General features: G+C 39.4%; 1 protein-coding gene and 1 pseudogene across 1 annotated transcript in view; one reads left to right on the top strand and one right to left on the bottom strand.

Annotated features, from left to right (window-relative positions):
• Positions 1-21,545, bottom strand: part of IL1RAPL1 (interleukin 1 receptor accessory protein like 1) — a 1,208,235-nt gene that overhangs the window by 1,136,140 nt on the left and 50,550 nt on the right. The window lies entirely within an intron of this gene.
• On the top strand, positions 14,555-14,999 carry LOC114505610 (annotated as a pseudogene).

Below are 21,545 nucleotides of genomic sequence, written 5' to 3'. Positions count from 1 at the left end.
TTTTCAAATAACCTTGGTTGCTTCTAAAGTGTCAGTAATGAATGAAGTTGCCAGATTTAGTAAGTACAGGACCCCCTGTGTAATTAGTATTTCATGTAAGAAAAGAATAAGTTCTTCCGTCTAAGCATACTCTCTGTGTAGTATCTGGGGCACAATTATACTAAAAAAGTATTCCTGATTTTTCATCCAAGTGACCTGTTATCTTATCTGGCAATGCAACTTAACAAGTCAAGGCCTTGTTCGGAAGTGTAGCTCTCATTACCAACAACTCTTGTTGGGAGAAGTGCCCCAGGGCCTTGCTTGCTGTACTGCCTTTCAATATCAGGGGTCTCATCGCCGGTCAGTGACGCCCAGTCACGAGCCTGCATTTATAGTAAAGACTCGGGCAGCAAGGTAATGTGCTTGTTTTTAAAGTCTATTCGACTAAATGTTGAACCATGTCTGGTTCAGTGGACCAAACAGATACTTTATCTCCATTTGTTTGTCTATCCCCATTTGTCAGCACATGTGAGCCCTGGCTGGTGTAGCTCAGTGGATTGAGCGCGGGCTGCAAACCAAAGGGTCGCCGGTTCGATTCCCAGTCAGAGCACGTGCCTGGGTTGGAGGCCTGGTCCCTAGTGGGGGCCATGTGAGAGGCAACTGCACATGATGTTTCTCTTCCTCTCTTTCTCCTTCCCTTCCCCTCTCTCTAAAAATAAATTTTAAAAAAAGATTTTTTAAAGAGCACATGGAAATAAGGACATTTATGTCCTATAGCCTGACAGTGAATGAGACCATCTGAGGACCTGATGTGGAGTCTAACAAGCAGCCTGCAGCTCTGATCTCCCTCCCCTTGCACACAGGAGGCCCCTGGGAGTTGCCAGTAGCTACACCCTTGTGTCATGGCAGCAAGCCTGGAAAGTGAAGTTCTCTGAGGTCTGAGCAAAAAGGTCATTGAATCTTCCCGATTCAGTGCTGCATCGGAATGGAACATAGCTTACAGGTGATGCGCATGTGGGGAGAAGAGGATTTTGAGGCAGGGACAAGTACAGTCTTGGATGAACTCCACGGAAAAGGGTAGAAACACCAAGGGAAGGTGAAGACAAAGAGTACTGTTGTTAACACTTCAAAGGTTCAGCTTCGAGAATGACTGGACAAAGTCAGCAAGATGGAATCACCTTGGGAGAGATCAAAAGGGAAATTCAGTGGAGCTAAAAGAGACATGCGGCTACGTGTCACCAAGGCAAGCCAAGGATGGTTAGACAGAAATAACCCCCTGCAGATATTTTTGACAGTCACTCCAAATAAAATCTTATTCTTTGAATCCACAATGCGGTCTTTACTCTCATCACATTTTCCCAAATCACAGTACTCACGCGGATATAAATATGGAAATCGAAAGCGTTTTCCTTCACGTTCAAAATTTTCATAGATACATTTTTAGAAGGATGACAGTTGAGCCCAAATCACAATGGAATTTGGGGAGCTGGTCACAGTGCAAAAAAAATCAAGGTGCTCCCTAGGGATTTACACTTTTGTTTAAAAAGTTAGTTTCACTTGAATGCATTTGATTTGTTGACTTTTTTATTGGTATAGAAGAAACAGGAAAATGACTATAATTATGCATACTTTGCAACGATTATGCATTTAATATGCAATAAGATATTTGCAAGGGAAGTCTGTCTATGGTTAGAACAGGCTCCAGGGTTATGTCAAGCTGCAAAGTGATATGTATGCGAATGAATTCTCAGGCTCATTAATCATTTTTATACTTGAAGTGCTAAACTGCTAATGTTACACTGCGAGTGAAAATGAAGTAATTAAGCAGTTTAATAGCTACAGTCTTTTGAGGAGAAAACAAGTTGATAATGCTTCTTTTAATATGTTACATAAATTGGATTTTTGTTAAATTACAAAAACCAGGTTCATCTATTGTGCAGCTTCCAATGACACAAATCCTTTGATTATTTTGTATACGAGGTCAATACATGGCTCTGTGAAGGCATTCCACGCATCCATCACATTTGTCTGCGTTACCAAGAGCCCAAGAACACCGATCAGGTCCTCACCTTTTTTCCATTTGATGTTCTAAAGCTGTACATCTCAAATTATCTGTGGCGAAGGGCCAGTTTGGGTTCCTTTGTTCCCAATGGCTCACAGGTAAATTCTTTTTCTAAAATACAATACCAATTACTTGAAAAAGGCAACGAAAATATATACGAAATGTTAGCCTGGTTTGAAATGACTGGATTCAACACACATAACATTACTCAGTCCCATTTCTATGAAAGTTTCTAATGGCCTAACCTCGATTACCCCACAGAGCAGAAAGACTTGTGAGGCCTCCCAGCAGCCCCCATGGAGACGCGCTGCTCTGAAAGCAGCCATCTGTAGAGCGGTGGTTTGGTCGTACACTGACACCAATTCACAGAAGGTCTGTGTGCTCAGGGCTCCCACAGGCTAGGGTTGCCAGTGAGGAGCTAATAGCCTGTGTAAGCCTCCTGATGCCTTTACAAAGGACTGTTAACTCGTCTAGGTAGGGGTAAGAACATCTCATGGATAAGCCTCTCTGTTTGGTTCCTTTCATTTCTTTCTTCTTTAGTAACTCTGAATACATATTTTCCCATTCTTCCCCTTTCCTTGTCTTCCCCTCTTTTTTTCTTCTTCCCATGTGGAGGCATTTGCATGCAGTGAAAAAACCAAAGACCCTGGAGACAGACTGTTTGAATTGTGAGAAGGCAGGCCAGGGCGGAACTCAATCTTGCTAACTCAGGATTTCTCATCTGTAACATGGAAAGAGTATTTTATCCTTCATACACTATAAATGGGATTCTCAAATGAGATAAAAGAGCATAATAGGTGCTCATCAAACACTGCTCATCTCCTCAATTCCTTCCCCTTCCTCACAATTTTTGGGTGTCTGAGAGAAAAGACTGCAACACTATGTGTTTAAGTTCATGTATGAGCAGTTATGCTTGCAGCTTATAAACATGACTCTTTTCAGAAAATTAATGGAATAAAGCCAATCAATCAATCAACAAACCAGTTAAACAAGCAATGGACACCATTCTGTCTTTCTTCCTCTCCCAGTAATGGTACTACCCTCCACAGTGGCCCACACCAGACTCCTGGCAGTCAGACTCACACCTGCCCCATTTCCAAATTTTACCAACTCCAGAACTTACCCGCCCCCCATGGATACCATACCCATTTCTGTACTTTTGCCCCCTAGCCACTACTTGAATTCTTTTCTGAAGTTTTGAAACTAATCTCCCTGTGTCTTTTCCCAAACCCCTGTAATTGATCATCTTCAACTTTGCTGTCAGAAGTCTCCTCCGCAAATAAAAACCTCCTCATGTTAGCCTCCTGCTTGAAACTTTCCCGGGAGGCTCACACTCCCGGTGACCTACGGGGAAAACGAGGCCTGACACCTGGACTGATACAGCTGTCACATTCTTAACCAGTTAAACTCTTTGAAAATTAGTTGGTAAATAACAGCTTCCCTAGACTCAGGACTCGCAGGCCACACCCAATACTGCCATCGCCCAGCACCTAAAGGGTTAACCCCTGGTACAGCATAGGAAGCGACCTCTCACCCTCCAACTGAGCTATCCTGAGAGGTGATATCCAGCCTTACCAGTGGGAAATTCTTTGGAATATCTCTTCTGTTTTACGAGCCCTTTACTATGTAGCCTTGGAGTACGTTTCCATTTTCCAAGCTGGAAAAATAGTATATGGTCCTTGCCTCTGTTCTTTGGGCATGTGCCACACAGGGACAGGCACGCCGCACAATTTGACGACACCATGAAGCAAATATTTGAAAACAAAGTCAGGCCTGTCATTCACCAAACTCAAAAGCTCACAGGTATACCATATAACAGTAGAGAATATAGAATGTTGATCACTAGAACGTTTGATTCTAATATGTCCAGTGAATATCACATATGAATTGGTTTTCTGCTCTTATTATCAACTCACATACATTCTATTTGGCCCATTAACATTCTTTTAATTATTATCTTTTCATGGTAGAAATATCCCATCCCCTAGGCTCAGTACCACTTATAAAAGGAGCCGATGTTTTTATATATACACACAGATTTATAAAAATCTAGCCTACTGAAAAGATTTTGCACTGCAGTTAATTCAGTATAAAATATATTACTAAGCCTTTTCAGTGATCCATTTAATTTCAAGATTACTCAATATAACAAATCTCCACTATGTAAAAATATTTGGAATCAGACTTGACCTCAATTAATAAATTCAGCAGCATTCACTTGTCAATGCACAAGTATGTGAACTTTTATATGATTAGCTTAGACTGTGTTACATAAATGCTAATTTTCTATTTTCTTTTGAATGACACAGTACTTACCCTAGACTCAATTTTATTTTCATGCATCAATTGCATATTAATCTCGAACACGTGTATAGCACCCTATGTAATTAGGTAGACTGTGTCAAAGAAATGCTAGTACTTTTAATTTAGTTTTCAAGACAAATTGTCTTCCTCAATTGAATTTTATTTTTATATATCATTTCCATATTTGACTTAAGATCTAGATGACTGGTTTTCCTGCAAGGAGAAAGCAGGCTTAAACACAGGAAACCTAAACCAGTCTAGCCTTGGAGCTGAGTATAAATCATAGCACCTTTTTTGGTAATATAGAACATTTTAGGATGGAAAGAGGCCAAGCTGTACATTTAGATCTGGCCCATCTTTGAGTTATAAATATTATTATAGCCTACTCTGCTTTCTCCCCAACCTCTACTTGCCAAAACTATTTTTAAATTATACTTGTAATACTTTCTTCTTTTGCTGGCCTTGCTGACTTATTCTATGTTATCCATTCCCGTGTGATGACTCTCTTTATATTTCTTTGTGACTTTTCTTTGATAGAAGCTGGTGGTGTCTGCTGGCAGTTGACATTTCAAATAGGTGGGATCACATATCACATACAGTCCCTAAGAACTGTGCAGATATGAAATAATCCCTTCTTAATCTCTTCATTGTCGAAGTACATAGTACATAAAATTTCCTGGCTTTTTCTATATAACTATGTTCTTGAACATAGTTTTAGTTACTCAATATCCTGTCATTCCTAAAATAACAAATGTATCATAAGTCAACTTGAATTTGAGTATTCCGCATCTAATAGTTCATATCTTCACCCTTTCTTTCTTTCATCCATCTAATATAAAACTTGGCTTTTCTCTCTTAGGGAAAAATCACAGGGTCTTCAGGAATAAATACCTATATTCTTAATTCTCATCTAAAATACCCATGATTTAATTACTTTTTTAGAAGAGTACTTAGAAGAGCAGAGAGTACTTATATCCATTATAAAACCAAAGCAATAATGGGATTTTTTTAAAGAAACCAAAAGTTTATAAATGCACTAGAGATTTATTATTTGTCCTGGGCGAGACATGAGAAAATAGGAAAAACTAGATCAATTAAATCTAGTTGCAAACCCGTGACCCCCATTACATGTGCGCATGCACACACACACACACACACACACACACACTCCTCACCTGCTTTTGAATAGGGGAGGTTTCACAGGTGAGGTGCTACACAGTGGTTTGCCCTCACATACACAGGGAAAATTCCAAGCCAGAACTATGCATGTAGGAATATTTCTCCTCCTCCCCATCTCTCCATCGTCTAAATCCAGAGCACTGGTTTTCAAAATTAATTGTTCCTTTTTTTATATGCAGATTCCTGAGCACCATCCAATGGGGCCCTGGAATCTGTGCTTTAACCAAGCACCCCCAGTGATTCTGACCTGGTTTAGGATGAATACTCTCTTTATTCTTTCCTATCACATTTTTGTCTTGTCTAGTTACTAAATGGTTAAATCATTTGTCAATGCTTTAAATGTCTTTACCAGACCATAATATAAGATTTTAAGGAAATATGCTTAGAACTAATTGAGGAAGATAAGACAAATTTGGGAGATGTAGGAATTCATTCAACAAATGTTTCTGGACCACTTGTTAAAAGTTGGATACTTTGTTTGGTGTTGGACATACAAAAATACAAAACAATATTGCTATCATCCAAGGAAGTTAAGAGTCTGGCAAAAGACAGAACTAAAGGGAGTAAATGAAAATACACTGTTGTTGATTATTAAGAAAAAATAGATAAAAATGTATTGGCCTTGTATAAAGGAAGTAGACATGTGTTCCTTCCCAAAAATCTGTTCCTACAGGTTTCCTTCCCCAGAGAGCCAGAAATTCTAAAATCTCCAGTCAGCCTGTCACCCACATGAAAACATTTATAAATATCAACCTTCACCTTCTAGTTCAAGTTGACTCATAACCCTGAACTCCAATTTCTTAGCTCACTTAGATGTGTTTCTTCTACTCTTAATTGCATGCACAAGTTCTGTCATAAGCAAGGACAAGATTAGAGGAGTGGCATTTAGACACACATCAAAATTATAGGTTCCAAATTTCCAGCTGCCCCAATCCCCTGAGCCAGAATTCTCAGCCTTTCTACACCCCTATGATGGTCAGACAGCCAACATTTTCAAGCACTTGCCTACTTTATTAAAGAAAAAAGGTCTTGAATTTTAAATACCAAATATAGACATGTCCATCTACTTAATACTTTTTTAATCATGTTTCCTTTGAGCTTTACTACAGCAAGATGGTTAAGCCCTTTATATTGGGATTCTCTATCCCTTCTCCTTGGTTTCATTTCTTCTCCCGTTACCAGCCAAGATACTGAAATATCTCTAGAATAATTTAGTCAAGAAATAAGGCCAATGTCACTAAATCTGAATTTGACTACAGTCAGACAAAATGGAGAAAAATGGCAAAAGGAAAATTTTAACACAGTTAAAATTTTTAACACAAATTTTTGTTACAGTTAAGAAAAATTAAGTACAAGCATCCTGAAGCATGAACCACTAATAATTATCTTGATAGTTACATAGATTCAAATATACTGCCCTGGCTGATGCAGCTCAGTGGGTTGGGTGTCATCCTGAAAATCGAAGGATCACCTGTTCGATTCCCAGTCTAAGGCGCATGCCTGGGTTGCAGGCCACGTCCCCAGTAGGGGGTACATAAGAGGCAACCACACATTGATGTTTCTCTCCCTCTCCTTCTCCTTCCCTTGCCCTCTCTCTAAAAATAAATAGATAAAATCTTTTAAAAATAGTTAAACGAATATTGCACATCTCATGTATTTATTTAACAAGTATTTATTGAACATCTACTATATGCAAAGCCCTATGCGATAAACTAAAGATGTAATGATAAGCCAATATAAACATAGAATCTGCCTTCATGGAATTTATAGTCTGGTAGATGGCAGACTTTAATACACAATTTTGAAATTGCATTGTGCCAAATGCTAGGTACACAACAGTATGAATGTAGGAATATCTGACCTATCTGAGGAGGTCATCCAAGGCCTCTCTGTAGATGGAACAAGTAGGACAGGCAGGACATAATTAGGCAAAATGGTGAGATAAAAGCAGCCCAGACAGAGAACAAAGGCTCTGTGATGGGGCTGGATATGGCAGAAAGAAAGCTGCAGGCAGAAAGAAAGCTGATGGAACTGAAATTCAGAAAGTGGCAGCCGTACAAAGTACAGGGGGAGGATGAGTGATGGCTGGCCCTCTGGGGTAAGCACTGAGAATATAAAACTGGGAAAGGTAAATGGTGTCTGGTTCCTATTCTTTAGAACTCAGGAGAGATCCAACCTCCAACTGAATGCAGATTCTTTAGGTACCATGTTGGGGCTACAGGCAGCAAAACAGGGCAGCACAGTCCAAAGAGCAGGGTTGGATAAGACTTGGTGTAAGTGGACAATGTCTTGGGTGGACGCTGGAGGATGAGAATGGTAAAGGAGGTAAGGAGAAGCAATAGCAGGCATCTGAGCCAGAAGGCAGAAAATACTTGACTTTGAAAGCAACTGGATTACTAACTAGCTTGACATTTTACCCTACAACTTGCTTTCCTGAATTCCTAATATTTTTTCTTCCAGCAGAGTTTTAGCAAAGTCCCCATTCCACATCATTGTTGTGTGTCTGTTTCAGGGAACTTTTTAAAAAAGATTTTATCTATTTTTAGACAGAGGGGAGAGCAGGGAGAGAGGGAGAGAAACATCAATGTGCGACTGCCTCTCATGCACCCCCTACTAGGGACCTGGCCTGCAACCCAGGCATGTGCCCTTACTGGGAATCCAACCAGTGACCCTTGGTTCACGGGATGATACCAACCCACTAAGCCATACCAGCCAGGGTGAGACAAGGAACTTTTTACATGATCCAGTAGGAATCTATTCTAGGCTTACGTTTGGCCTTCATCTTCAAATGTTCCTGGTTTGCAATTTGCTTTTCAGTTATCTTTCTTTTTTCCTAAAGTATTCAGGTGTCATTGGGCCTCTAGAAGCATTCATCCCAATGAAATTCAATGAATGTTAAAGTCCTGGTTGTTTTCTTTCATTTCCTTTCAAATATAAAACATGTGTGAGATTTTGCTGCTCACCATGATTAAGGTCTTCTCGGTAGGTGCTTTCTTCACTCAGGGGGCTAACTTGCACCCTTCAACCAACTCTTGTTACAAATGAAGCAAAAACAGTGTTAGTTTTTGGTTGATTTGACATTTTCATCAGAAATTTTATTTTCAAACTTCTGCTTAGAATATAGGCTATAATTAAGAGAAATATAAATATTTCAATGATCGACATGGCAAATGATTAGGAAGTGTTGTTTGGTGTTCTTTTTTGTTGGTGGAAACATCAAAAGGCTTTGTTTTTTGAGACTAGGAGATATAATACCAAGAAATATTAGCATGCTTTGTCCATGACATGATTCGAGGACCAATTTTTAGCCATTTTTGTTCTTTTTCTTTATAATGTTGATGGTACCCTAATATGGTACACCACGTACCTTGCTAGTAAGTATTTTTACCACCTGAACTTTCCTTATAGGAAATATGATTCCCTAGTTTCATCTGCTTTTCCTTTTCAAGGATTTATTATATAAGAGTGTATGTCAGGTTAATTTATCTGGCTTCATTTCATGTAGACCAAGGTCATTGAGTTTAATTTCTTTGGAGGCAGCTGAGTGTTTTAAAAGGGAACTAAATTTGGTCCCAAACAGACCTGATTTTCCATCTCAACTCATCCACCCCCACTCCACCCCTTTCCTGGGTCCAGGAGAAAGAGTACCCTACTCCATCTGGACCCAAGACCTGTCCAGCTCAGCTTTGTTTTAAAACATAGTTTCTGCCTATAAACCCCTAAAAACTAAGATTCAGCCAGCTTACTTGTATGTTCTTCTGGGTCAAGTTAAGGTGTTTAGACAGATTTCTTAATTTCTACGAGCCTCAGGTGCCTCATCTTCAAAGATTTAAAACAGAAAAAGCAGTTCTCACAAGGTGACCCCTTAAGTATGTCAAGCACCAAGTGCAGTATCTGCCATTAAGTAATTGGTGAACAAATGTTAACACCTTCCTTCCTGTGCTTGATTTTTTTTTTGCCATCTATGGAACAAATAGATTACTAGAACATAAATTGTTAGCGTAATCTTGTCAAGAATCAATCAAGTTCCATTCAGAATTGTCCTCTTCCCCCAAACATCCCAAATAGCATTTGTATCACAAGTGCATCATTATCTAAGAGTCCAAAATTTTAGTATATGTACCTATTTGAAATGATTTGTGTGTATTTAAGGCTAAATATTTAATTTGCCCCATAAACTTTATATAACTACAATAAAAGACATTGGAATTTTTTACTTCAAGTATTTTATAAATGAGGATAATAACGCCTTCCTTACTGTAGATTTATTGCTAAAAATAAGTAGGTTAATAAACGTAAAGCATTTAGTACCCTGTAATACACTAAATTAAGTCCTCAGTAACAGGTAATTATTATTATTTTAAAACAGGCTCTGAGTTGATTTATTTAGGAAGTGCACCAAATTATAAAGTCCTGGAACAGTTTGTTGTTTTTTTTTTAAAGAGAGCAATCACAAGCTCAAGAGAGAGACTGAGGAAGATGGACAGAGGCAGATGGAGAGAGAAAGGGTGAGGGAGAGGAAAGTTTCTGTTTTAACCATCTGAAAAAGTAACTGTTCGCTCGTGCCTTGGCCCCACACCAGCCAGATGACCTTGGGCAAGTCAACCTCTGAGCCTCAGTTCTGCCCCTTGACCCCTACCATGATGTATACTGAGCACATACCATAGGCCAGGCACAGTGAACCTCAATGTGATGACAGATATAAAAGTAATCTTTACATTGGCAAACACCATCCAAACAAATGCAGGTTCCTCTGTTTTGGTGAGAAACCTGGTTATAAAAATGGTTAATACTTTAGAGCCAGACAAAGGAGTTTGGATTTAATGCTCTGATTATCAAGATGCCGTTCCTGAGAAGCCTCACAAACTAAACAGCAGGTCTTTCCTTAGTGCCCAGCACAAGACCAGAATCAAAGTGTGTTCAGGTGGATGTAAGACCATTGATGGGTCACTATTGGCAGCTACCTTTACTTTTATACATTCACTACATCCAAAGTCACACAGAGAGCCCCATGCTTCTCCAGCAATGCCAGAGCATAGCCATATATGCACATATTAAATCCTGGCATATGACCTGTAAGGACTTTGGTGGTTAAAACTGAGCGGCTGAGAGCTGCCCATAGAAGTCTTTACAGAAAAAATGTGGAGTTAAAGTACCTTCTAATCTTTAGTATGCTATATTGAACAAATATATTATGATATACTGAAAACATATCGGGATCAAGCTTCCTTGATCTGAGCTAATTACAGGTACAAAAACTCATGTGGCACAATGAGGTTGGCAGAAGTGAAGAGACTGGTCTCCTTGCATTCATTATCCTCTTTTACAAAATGCTATATACTTTTTTACTCAGGACTTGTGTATTAATCTGGTTTCCTCTCTGGAACAAAAATCCATTCAAGCTAGGTTTGCTGTAAAATACAGCTCCCTCCCCATTAACCACTAAACTTCAGATTGAGCCAGTGTGGGGACTCAACATGTATGTTCTTCTGTTTTGTCCCTCTACTGAGACAAATTCTTGTCACAGTCCTGCAGCTGTTTCACAAGGGCATAACCTTGTCACTGATGTATACATGGTATCATTTCCCTGGTCGAATATGTATTTTCACATTTACTCACCCCCCAGAATGCAGCATAAGACTATCCTTAGAGATTCATTAGCTGGACGCTCCTTCTGCAATGAGACGATTGTGGTCCTCCCTCAGCTCTGCGCTGGAGGTGGAACATAATTAGCACTCCATCAAAAACCACTTTGGAGAAAACAAACGCTAGTTGGCTTCAAGATCAGACTTCTGGAAAGAACTGAATTATACAGTATAAATAAAATGCTAATTTATTATTGATTGTATGCAGAAGTGCATGCACAGAAAAGCTTGGTTGCATTCCAATAAAAAGTATTAGATTAGATCCTCCCTCTCTTCATCTTTTGAAATAAAGATTGCTTGCAAAGAGGTTGGGCACAACATTCTTCCGAAAACTCTGTGTTGGCTATGAGAGTTAGGGAAAAAGGAATCCTGCTTCTATCCTCGAGGATTTCACAGCATGGAGGGAAGAGCAGAGCATGTGACAAGAATAATCTCCCAGGTCCTGCCCCTTAATCACAACCCTTAGAAGATACCATATCAGGAACTGTGGTTTGCCCTGACTGGTGTGGCTCAGGGCAAACCACACCAGTGAGCAATGGTTGAGCATCATCCTGCAAAGCAAAGGGCCACTGCTTAGATTCCCAGTCACAACATATGCCCGGAGTTGCTTCCGTGTTCCCAGTAAGGATGCGTGCACAAGGCAACTATTTCTCCCTCTTTCTCTCTCCCTTCCCCTCTCTCTAAAAATAAATATGTTTTTAAAAAAGGAGCTGTGATTCCTGGATTTTAAGAATTAAAATCAAGATTTAGGTAGCTGGAAGCACCTCCCTATTAATAAACTATTTAAAAGCCTTAAAATGGAACAACTCAGAATACCCTTTTGGTCAGATAAAGGAACCCAAAGTACAAATCATTTGAGAGCTGATTCACCACAAAGTGGAAATGGTGGAAATGCTCTTCTCTGGGAATTGTAGAGGCTATGGTAAACCAAAACCTTTCCAGGATGCTTTAAGTGTGATTCTGTCCAGAAGGAGACATTAGGTAGCATCTCAAGCTTCCTTCTAACCCTATAACTCTGTCATGTTAAAATATGCACAGTGCAGGGGAGTTGTGCTATTTTACTGTTACTCAGTTTAAATATGATTGAAAAAAGAAATGTTAGTGTAATAGAAAATAGAAAATACCAAACACCATTTGGAATGAAGGTGAGAGCAGATGATAAGACATGGATTAGTTAGGTAGTATAAGTCCTCAAATGAGAAATGACTTTGTAACCAAAAATAAATGGATTTTATAGCACAGTGAGAGAGTCCTGGATCTCTTCTATTTGTTTTGAGCGGGATCCTATACAGCTGGCCAATTTGGTGCCACAAAGATGAACAAAAATCACACGAAAGGGATCTTAGCGATCATCTAAGTGAGAAGTCAGCACACTTCCTATAAAGGGCCACATGGTAAATATTTAACGTTTTGGGGCTCATACTATCACTGAGGAAAATACTCAGCTGCTGCTGACTCTTGAAAGCAGCCATAGACAAATACATAAACGAAAGGAGGTGGCTATGTGCCACTAACACTACATTTATGGACCCTGAAATTGAACTTTCACATATTTTTATGCAAAATAAGCAAATACAAAATATTCTTTTTAAATTTTTTAACCTCTAAAAAATGTCAAATCCATTGTTAGCTTGTAGGCCATACAAAAACAGTGGGTTTGTTTGTTTGTTTGTTTGTTTTGGTCCGATGGTTTTCAAACTATCTTTTTAGTAGAAGATTCTTTTCCTCAAAAAAGAAACATGCCTTTTGGGATATTGATTTTTAAGCAGGTTATTAAGAAACAAAAGACTTAGTCCCTGGCTGGTGTGGTTCAGTTGGTCGGAGTGTCATCTTGTACATCAAAAGGTTGGGGGTTCGATCCCCAGTCGGGACACATATGAGAAGCAACCAATCAATGTTTCTCTCACACATGTATGTCTGTCTCTCTCTCTCTCTCTCTCTCCCCCTTCCCTTCCTCTTAACATTTATTGATGTTAAAAATCAATAAACATATTTAGAAAGAATTCTCTTTTTTAAGATTGTATTTATTTAGAGAGAGGAAGGTAAGGAGAAAGAGAGGGAAAGAACCACTGATTGGTTGCTTCAAGCACACATCCCAATTGGGGACCAGGCTCACAAACTGGGCATGTGCCCTGACTGGGAATTGAACCTGTGACCTTTTGCTTTCCAGAATGACACACAACCAACTAAGCCACATTGGCCAGGGCAGAAAGAATTTTTAAAGAAACAAAAGACTCAGGAAAAACCTTTGACATCCCCCTCTAACTGCCAAAAAAGAGCTTCCACAGAGGACCTATTCCAGGAAGGGAGATATCATCACAGATCAGTACAGTTTAATATAATATAAATTAGTGCGAGATAGAGGAAACCAGCCAGGCCCCATTTGTTCAAAGTCCTCTCTGTATAACATTGTTGAAGACAGCCCAGCAAACATTTATTTATCAAACATTTCCTTTCCATCTCCATGAGAATTGAATTGCCTTCCTACCCTCTGAAGTCCCAGATTGGTATATAAGCCTCAACTGCCCAATCTGTCCGTGGGTCACAATATGACGTCCTTGAGTGTATGTTTGTATAATAAACTTTGGACACTTTCTCATACTAACTTATCTCTGTTAATTTGATTAGTCCAACTAGAAGTACTTAAAAAATAGGAGACAAGTTCCTTTTTTAGTCCCCACAGTTTCATCATCTTCCTTTTTCTATGGATGGGAAGCTAACACATAGATAGCCAAAGTAAGCTACTAGTTCCGTAGCTAGTAAGTAAAAGAGCAAGGATATGTTTGACCCAGGCTGTCTAGCGTAGAGGCCATAATTTGGTATAGGGGTGAGTCCATGAACCGTGAAATGAAGTGACGTTGAAGTCATGCGCTGATATCAATTGGTAGTATAGGAAGTGTCTGAGGAGAGGATATTTGAGGGAGACATGAATGCTGAGATAGAGGAAATACAGACTCATTCCAGGCAGAGGCAACCATTAAGTGCAAGAATTAGCTCCTTTTAGTCAAGGAGGAAAAAGGCCGGTGTGGCTGGAACGTAAAGGGGAAAGTGGTAGCAATCGAATTCAGCAAGGAAGCAAGGGACAGCTTACCTAGGATCTCCCAATCTGATTCTGGCTTTTACTCTAATGAAGAGCATTAGGCTTTCCAAATACTGTCAACATAGACATGAAAAGTTGTTTCAAGTTAAACACTTATGAAACACAATTCTCCCTCCTTCTGAAATTCGAACCAGGAATACTTTTCCGTCTCTATATTAAACAGAACTTTATTCCAAGCTAATATAACCTAGATGGCGGATCTAAAAAACACCTGTTCTTAAAAGATGACTGTGACTAACTTAGCAACATACTTGTCAAGACTCGCTTCAAGACCCTTCTCTCGGCCAAAGAACCGACAAGATGGGGGAAGTGGAGCGGAAAAAGAAGCAGACCTTCTGCATGTTCACCTACCGTGACGTGGATCTCGGCCAGGTGCTCTAACACGTGCTCTGAGAGGCGGATGCAGCTGTGCAGCTGTGTACAGCGCCAGGCGACAGCTGAGCCAGGGTGGCGGAGGAAGCAGCACGTGCTGTTAAAAAGCACCCCCGCTGCTAAAAAGCACCTGCGCAAGGCCGGGAAGGTGGTACTGCCCGTGGAGAAGCCTGAACTGGTGAAAATGCACACGCGGGACATGATCATCCTGCGGGAGACGGTGGACAGCATGCTGGCTATGTCCAATGGCAAGACCTTCCACCAGGTGGAAATCCAGCCCGAGATGATTGCGCTCTACCTGGGCAAGAAACCAATGAAGCGTCGGGGCCACCCATTCCTTCCACTTCATCCCTTTTGAGTTGCCAATAAAATCAGACTTATTTCAAAACAAAAGTCCCTTTTCTACATGGTACCCACCAATCCAAGCTACTGTGTAATAAACTCTGTCCAATCTCAAATGTGCTCAGCCTAACAAGATCCAACTTAAAATCGCCTAGCCCAAACCACAAAATACAATAATGGCCCTACCCTAGTTTCCCTGATTTTGAGCTCATACTAAGATTCTGTTAAGTTATGTTCTCCTTTACTGTGTTAAGTCCAAAAATTTTAATTGGCATGATTGACAGATTTTTCTGGTGTTCCTTTGGGGAGCTGACAGCAGATGTGAACAAAGATCTGTGAGGGGTGCTGACGGAGCCCTGTAGAGAAACAGGGATAAACTAAGGTGGGGGCAGCGGAGAAGAAGAAAAGAGATTAGACTTGTATATGTTGTGCTGTTACAACTGTCCAAACAACAATAAAATAAAATAAAATAAAATAAAATAAAATAAAATAAAATAAAATAAAATAAAATAAAATAAAATAAAATAATTTTTAAAATTTAACAGAAATAAAACCCTGGCTGGTGTGGCTCAGTGGATTGAGTACCAGTCTACAAGGGTGGTGGGTTGGATGGATTCCCAGTCAGGGCACATGCCGGGGTTGTGGGCCAGGTCCCCAGTAGGGGGCGCTTGGGAAGCAACCATACATTCATGTTTCTCTACCTCTCATTCTCCCTCTCTTCCTGTCTCTTTAAAAATAAATACAATCTTTTAAAAATAAAAAGAAAATAAATTAAAAATTAACTATCCAGAGGCTTATATACAAATAGGATGTAGTGATTTACAGAATGAGAAAACTAAGAAATGGTATCTACATTTTTACTTATTGGAATTTTTAAATTTGTCATTATTTTTAATCTGGGCACCCAGGTAATGGTAAGGTCACGTACTAAGTAGAGGAGCTAGAAGAAGATCAAGTCTGAGAGTGGAGGGATAAACAAGAATTCCTTTTTAGGTATGTTAAATTTGAAGAGCTTATTAGCAATCCTTTGAAGCTATCAAATAGGCATCTGGAGTTATGCTACTGTGGGGATGTCACAGTCATTCAGTTTAGAATTCAGCTAACTTGGGTGTTTTTCAAGGCTACTGGGGAACTAAGGGAACTAAGAAGTGAGAGATCAATCCACCAGGGCCATGCAAAGGCAGCTAAATGTTATTTTTATGTCTGAGCAAATGTTATCTTTGGGATCTGAAATGGAAAAATCTGAGGATAAAAATTATGGAGTGAAAGGAGTAACAACTGGGAATACATACAGTGCTAGAGACAAATTGAAATTGCTACTAAGAAGTGCTCTAAAAGTATTACGTACAGGAATTTCTCTTCTATCCATCTGACTTATTTCTGTCCCACCGAGAAGAAAATCACCAATTGATTGCTTTCAGCAAACACATGTATATTTAGAATGGCCACATCATTCTGCTCCTTACAAAGGCAAAAGGCACAACATTGTGTTGAACAAATCTACAACTGGAATTATTTCAGAAAGGATAAGTATTGTGCTATGATTGTGCTATCATTAGAAATTAATGAAACCAGAACATCGTATTAGGATTCCGACTCTTATGAGCTTGTCTAATTAGTTTGTCTAAGTGAATTTTTAAAAAAATAATTTTATAATAATTTCAAGCGTAATACACTCACAGGTAATAATGCATTCACCAAGGCCATTTTAAGAGCTTCATTGTTTTCCAGCCTTACAAAGACGTATTATTTGTGAAATTGTAAGAATGTGCCTTAAAACCACTAGTGAGGTAGAGGAAGAATCAGTGATTGTACTAATCAATATCATCATATTTTCAAAGCACATTGCACAAACCCTAGATTTGTGCAGTTTAAGAACTGCAAAGAAAAAATAGAACATTCACTTATACTGGAATATTCATGGGCTCAACTCTCTCATCTCCAAATTTCTGAGGTTCTCCAACCCACTCTGTCTGCTTCCAGTTTCTCCTTGCATTAGTCTATCATTCACATGGTGCCTGCGGTAAACCTTGCCGAAAGCAGTATTTTCATGATGTCTCTAAGTCATCAATGGCTCCTAACAGCCTGTGGCATCAAACCCAAAGTTTGACCTGCAACTCAAGACCCTCTACAATCCAGAGGAATCTCATTTTCCAGTCTTCCCTGTCCCTACTTTACCATCTATTACATTAAGATTTACGTCTGCAATAACCTCTGAATAGATCTTCCCATATCTACTACCCCCCATTCTCCCATATCTACCTCCCCATTACTCATAATTTTCCCCCAAAGAGATTACACTAACCCTCAAAACCACATTCTTGCCATCTTTTTTAGCTCATTATAGCCCATTTCAGCCTTTAACTACTACATGACCAATCTCTCTCAGATTTTATGGATTTGTATGAAAATGAAACATAAAACATGCTTAATTGAACCTATCCCTTTAAAACCAGTATCAACATACTGTAGTCAGAACTAGTTAAGTCCCCTCCAAAATAAAAGCATGAGCAGTTAGAGGGGAAATACATCACTAATTTATTTTTTAATGCCCACAAGCTTACATTATAGCTTGAACTTAGCAAGATCTCCATGATGGTCTCCCTTGGAATTTGCGAAAAGTTTTTATCAATCGGTTTTTTAAAAATTGAGATAAGCATCAAAGTAAAATAGAGCTCATTAGTAGAGAATATGCAGACAAGCCTCTGCTCTCATTGCTCTCCTTATTCAGGGAACCTCAGTTAGAGTCAATTAACAGGCATGTGAACCAACTCTGCTGAGTGCAGGGCCCTGGATGGGGTGTGCATCGACGCGCACAGAAAGGCCCAAGGCCTGAAGTAGCATCCACTTCTAACCTCTCGTGCTCTTCAGGGGGCTAAGATTTCCTCTCCCTCCCTGAGGCAGGTAAATTGAATACAGAGGTCATGAGAATGTTTCTAAATAAGATAGGATGTTAAAATGTTGAGAACTCAGTTACAAGATAAGAAAAGATGCACCAAACTCAATGGCAACTTCAAACAGGTATAGCTCCTACTCGGCAAGAAACCCAAAGATCACTGAATCTGGAAACCACAAGATTATATATATATTTACATATTTATTGTCAATTATATATATATATATATATATATATATATATATATATATCAATGAGATGTAATTGAGGGAGCAAAAATCTTTATTTTTGGGACAATAGAACATATTTGTCTCTTTCCAACCCAGGAAATAAACCTCTTTGTTGAATAAATAGCAATCAGCCACTTTGACTTCCATTTTCTATAATATGACAGAGATCCCTACATTCTAAAGAAAGTGGGATTGGCTGTCAGGATTTTGCTGTTGCTGGGAACGTGTTTGTAAGCTTAGGACCAGAGCTGAGTTATTTGGCACAACAGAGGAGATTTTGGAGGCTGTGTGGGAAAAATAAAGAGAAATGAAATAGCTGGCAGCTGAAGAGAGGGGCTTTGGGAAAGGAAAACAGGCAGATGTAAAGGAAATTTAATTTTGTTCCCGTTGAATGGCGTGTGATATAAATCCTCATGATCTCCTTTCTAAATATCCAGTGATATCTACATTTCTTACTAATGTGTTGAAGATTTTTTTTTGCACTTAGCTATTTTTAATTAACGTTTTCTTGGGTGGGTGCAGCAAAGTACTTAGCAAATATGCTCATGGGAAACAGCAGCAGGGCCCCACTCAGGTTAAAGAAAAAAGGAACGGTAGTATGAGAGACAGCCTCTAAGGTGGCCGCCAGTGGTTCTCATCCAGTATTCATGACCTTGTGCAGCAGTCTTTTTACACATTGAATGAGATTGATCTTGTAACCAACAGTATATGGTAGATGAGATGGTATGAGACTTCCAAGGCTAAGTCCCAAAAGATAATGCAGCTTCCAACTTCCCCCGTCCTGAACCACTCACACTGGGAGAAACCAACTGCCATTTTGTGAGGACACTCAAGCAGTGTGATGAGGAGGTTTAAGTGGCAAGAAATTCAGCCTTCCTGCCAAGAGCCAGCACGGATTTGCCTATGATGTGAGTGAGCCACCTTGGTAGTAGAGCCTCCAGTACAAGTCAAGCCTACAGGGGACTGCAGCCAACATGTCAATGGCAACCTTACGGGAGGCAGAAAACCAGAATGACACAGGTAAGTTGTTCCTGGATCCTTGACCCACAGAAACTGTGAGGATGATACATGCTTGTTGTTGGTTTAAGTTTGGGCATAACCCGTTGCGCTGGAATCCATGGCTCAAGGTATGCTTCTGTCTTTAAGAATAAAGCCCTGGCTGGTGTAGCTCAGTGGATTGAGTGCAGGCTGCAAACCAAAGTGCTGCAGGTTCGATTCCCAGTCAGGGCACATGCTTGGGTTGCAGGCCACGGCCCCCAGCAACCGCACATTGATGTTTCTCTCCCTCTCTTTCTCCCTCCCTTCCCTCTCTAGAAATAAATAAATAAAATCTTTAAAAAAAAAAAAAAGAAGAAACAGAACTGCTCAACCCTGAGTCAGTTCAATGGTTGATCTGATTATTTGGAAACTAGCACAGGATTAAAGGGGTGTTGCAGGTTTTTTCTTTTTTTGCAAGTTTAAAACTACAGGAAATGGCGCTGATTCCAACCTAGCTGACAATTAGGTAATTGAGTTGAAAGCTGCATTGGTGGGAAGGAATATTGTTTTTAGTTAAATTCAAATTATACACACCACGGCTAATCTATGTAATGTAAATCACATACTCAGTGATCATAAAGGGATTAAACAATGAATATATAAACAATACCGCATTTTATACAATTCTAAAATTTCTTTTCAACTAAATTACAAACTCCAAATCACTCATTGCCCTCAGCGGGAGAATGGGAAGGAGATTAATACATAATGAGCACTGGTTCCATGCCAGGCAATATGTTAAAATGTTTTTACAGCTCCACGTTTCAGCAAAGAAGTCCCAGTTTATGAGGAAGAAGCTGAGGGTCAGAGCGTTTGAGTGACTTGCCCATGGTTACAGGGCCAGTACTAAGAGGACAGATTGAAGCCTATGTTTGTATGTAAACACCAAAACCAGGCTTTCTCCATGTGCAATGATCTGATGTCCATAAGGAAATGTTGACATAATTACACTCTTACTGTACAACTCTATAAAACAGCCTCAGTTCTGAGTGTGTCTCATTCCTGGAAAACTCTGCTTAGTGTGTATACTCAATAAACAGAGTTCCCAAGCCCTGTCCATGTACTTGAGACCATATGGATTCACTCTGATGCAATAGCCAATGAAATATTAGGATTCTATGTGATTTACCTATATTCAGATCAATCCTATGCTTAAACATGTAATATGAATGTTTTCCTATTTTCAGCATTCCTTTGTAAGAATGTCATTTTCCTATCCTGTATTGATTACTAAGAGGTCTGAAATGAAATTCAATGAGAAAGCAAACATACCATTTGCATATATTTGTCTTACTGCCCAAATTGTTTGGATTAAGTTCATTAGCAGATACATTTGCACAGCAGTGAATTTTCAGTCAATAGATTTATAGGGCAACTTAACAAGGGGAAAAGTAATGTGGGAAGATTGAGATAAGAGAGGGCAGATACTTCACTTGAGCAGTAAAACATGAAAACGCTTTTTGGAAGCCAGGGCCATTTGAGTTACATTAATGGAGGACTTGATCCAATTCCCTTGACCACTCTTCTTGCCCTGCTCCATTCGCTGGCTCATAAGGATGCATTCCAAATCTACCAACCCATCTTTCTTTCCTGAGCCCATTTCAGATCCCTCTTTCTGGACTAGGCATATAACGTCACAATATACACCAAAAAATCTTTAAGAATGGGTAAGGTTTTGTGGGAAATTCCTTTCTCCAAAACTTCCAGTTTCCCTGTAGGAATTTTGCTTCAAAGTTCTCAGATTGTTAACCTGGAAACTTCTCCCCATGAAACAGGTCATTGTAGGCCCTGCTTAAATAGAACACCTTCTAGTTATATTGTGAAAAATAATTCAAGATATGTGACAGAAGAAATTCGTGTATTCATTCCTGAGCTAAATATTTTCATAGAATTTACATGGCCTTAATATAAATTCGTGACAAAGGAGATGGGCACTGAAATAATGGTGTGGTAGTGAGAAGACAGGCAGAGGATTACAAAATTAACCATTGATCAATATGTGATCAAATGTTTTCACAACCTAATTGTGTGTCGGCCATTCATCATCTGACATTCTGGAGGAGGGTTCAAAAGTACACATGCGTAGAAAAAAGAAGCTAGCACAATGCTTCTTTCAACAAATGGTATATTGATTTTCAACCTGAATAGTCTTGGGGGCCTTTGTGTTCTGAAAATATCCAATATTTTATTTATTAATATTCTTAGACATGATGTTCTAAAAGTATGATTTAGATATGAGATTTCAAGCATGTGATAAATATCTCAGTGAAAAGGTAACATGCTGTATCAAACACCTCTTGTGCTCCACTCAGTACCCACTCAGCCCACCTTTTCCTTCATCCTTTGCTGTAATAACCAAAATCTACCTGATTCGCTTGCCTGGAGCTTACATTTTCTT

This window comes from Phyllostomus discolor, chromosome X (genome assembly GCF_004126475.2).
Source record: "Phyllostomus discolor isolate MPI-MPIP mPhyDis1 chromosome X, mPhyDis1.pri.v3, whole genome shotgun sequence".
NCBI lineage: Eukaryota > Metazoa > Chordata > Mammalia > Chiroptera > Phyllostomidae > Phyllostomus > Phyllostomus discolor.
Note: the sequence above shows the minus strand (reverse complement) of the source record. Positions and strands in the feature narration are given on the sequence as shown.